At 42.9% G+C, this 2,524-nt stretch overlaps 1 long non-coding RNA gene across 2 annotated transcripts in view; it reads right to left on the minus strand.

Annotated features, from left to right (window-relative positions):
• Window positions 1–932: 932 nt before the first annotated feature.
• Window positions 933–2,524, minus strand: part of LOC129150878 (uncharacterized) — a 26,705-nt gene continuing 25,113 nt past the window's right edge. For both annotated transcript variants that reach the window (XR_008557656.1, XR_008557655.1), the window contains one exon: window positions 933–2,524. This exon is cut by the window's right edge and continues 300 nt beyond it. This is a non-coding gene — a long non-coding RNA (uncharacterized LOC129150878).

A 2,524-nucleotide genomic window follows, 5' to 3' on the forward strand; every position in this document is an offset into this window, starting at 1 on the left:
TTCACATCTCCTGATAATTTAAAGATGAGCTCTACTTGGAAGGAAACTTTTACTTCTCTATCTGTGTAACTAACATAAAGTGCAGGAATATAGGGAGTTCTTGGGAAATTAAATTATTAATATTAATGTCAACATAATTTTATAAGTAAAGTCTTCTCCATTACTTGTAAGTAGTTAAGAACTCTTTGCTTAAGATGTATAAATATGTCATCTATTGTTATGCAGTGAAAAATATTGTTTATGGGGAAAGTAAAAGTGAGCCAGTTTTCCAAAGCTTTATCTGTTTACAGACCACATGGAAACCTGTTAACAATCATCATTTAGCCCGGCCGGTGTGGCTCCCTGGTTGAATGTCGATCTGTGAACCAGGAGGTCACGGTTGGATTCCTGGTCAGGGCACATGCCCGGGTTGTGGGCTCGATCCCCAGTAGAGAGCGTGCAGGAGGCAGCCGATCAGTGATTCTCTCTTATCATTAATGTTTCTATCTCTCTCTCCCTCTCCCTTCCTCTCTGAAAGTAATAAAAAATATATAAGAAAACAAACAAAAAAAAGAAGTAAAAAAAAAAATAATTCATGGATTCTCAGCCCTACAATCACTGATGCAGGACTTCTTCCACCCTCTTCCAGTTTGGCCGTAGGTATTTCTGGGGGCTCTCCTGAGGTATCCCACACATGCTTACAAAAGAGGCTGTTCCCCCTGGGCACCATCTCTGACTCACAGATTCCATCCCACTTTGCTGGAGGCTGCTGTGTGCTGTGGCAGGGCTGCCCCGATTCTCTGCCTAACATAACACAGGGCCACTTCCCTAGTAACAGGATATCTACACTTGTAATTGGCACCACTGTCTCTGCAGATTATTACCACTGAAAGAAGTATCTTTCCATATGAATAAATATAATTACATAAAATATTATTAGTGGTTCATGTTGTTTATTTGTACACATCAATAAACGTTCATATAATTTTATTATCTATCTTAATGGCATTTTATGCATTGTACCATAATTGATTCAACCAATTCCCTATTATTGAATATTTGGTTATTTGCTTTTTTGCTATTATAAATAATACTGCATTGAACATCCTTGCAGTCAACCCTTGCCCATTCCTTCATTTTTGCTGTAGGATCCTAAGAGTTAATTTAACGTCTTACAAGCTTCTTAAAAACAAGGAAATGATTTTACAAGTAATTCAAGGACTGAATAGTTTTCAGAATGTAGAAGAGCCACCGATAAAAATAGCAAACACTAACAATCATACCCTGTATGCCAGTTTAATGACCAGCTACAACAATTCAAGGAAGAGCTGTTCAGTGGCCTGCACAGACTATCTTCCTGGCTCCGTTGGTGTTGTTTAGAAACTGCTCACCATCAAGTAAACAACCCGGTTTGGGAATGATTTTCAGATATTTTTATTGCTTTGCTTCAAAGACGTAGGTAATCCATTTGAATATAATGAAAAATACAACAGAAGACCTTCATGAGCTTCTCTCATTTTACCCTTTTTTACTAGTTCAGTAGTGGAAACATTTAAACAGGAGAAGTAGAGTTTATACGAGAGCACATTCCAGAGAAACTGAAAAATGGGAGCTCTAATAGGGCAAGGAAGAGCCTTAAGGAAGTCCCTAGAGCAGAGCTGGCTGTGGGATTTGCGAGGACCAGAGAAAAACTCCCAACGGAAAAACGGAAATTGGTGGGAAGGAGGCTGTGGCTCAACATTTCCGTCAGTTCTGCTTGGTTCCTGGGGCTGGTTTCTCGCTGGCAATCAGAATCCAAATCTGGTTTGCCAGGGGCAAATCCCAGGTCAGTTCCCCGTCGGTTTATTCCGGTCCTCATTGTTTTTCAGAGACTGCTGCTGCCTGCCACAACCTCTGCTCACTGGTAGGAAAATTCCCTAAACCCAGAGAGGTCTCTCCGTCGTCACCACTACAGGGAGTGACGTACAAATTCGTTTCCTGCCTAAGACAGTCGTAGCTGTCAGTGGTAAACACCCTGCACTGGAGCAGGCGCCTTCCTTTCCTTATCCGAAGTCCTTTAATCATCCTCACAATCGGCCAGAAGCAGAAACCTGCCTCAAGCCTGTTCGAACCATCAGAAATGGTCTTGGCTCCTAGAACAGGAAGTTCAAAAGTCGTATTGGCTTCAGGCATAATTGGATCAGGATCCTGGCTCCATTTGCCTGCAGCGCTGTTCGGTTCTATAGGCCAGCTGTGTTCTAAAGCTGGTTTCCCTGGTGGGGGGTGTGGATGGCGCTAGAGGCAGTTGGGGTGACTTCTGTGCTTGTTGGTGTATGGGGTGAGAAGGAGACTTCCTGTGGTTTGTCTAGCAGAGCACAGACAAAGTTTCCCAGAAGCCTCCAGTAAACCCCAGGTATGCGTTAGCTCGGGCTGCCATTACTAAATACCATAGGCTGGTGGTTTGAAGAAAAGAGATGGTTTTTGTTTTCTCGCCGTCTGGAGCTGGAAGTCTAAGGTCAGAGTAGCAGCATGATGGGGTGCTGGTGCATGCTCTCCAGGAGCTCCA

The sequence above is a fragment of the Eptesicus fuscus genome, chromosome 12 (assembly GCF_027574615.1).
Source record: "Eptesicus fuscus isolate TK198812 chromosome 12, DD_ASM_mEF_20220401, whole genome shotgun sequence".
NCBI classification, from domain to species: domain Eukaryota; kingdom Metazoa; phylum Chordata; class Mammalia; order Chiroptera; family Vespertilionidae; genus Eptesicus; species Eptesicus fuscus.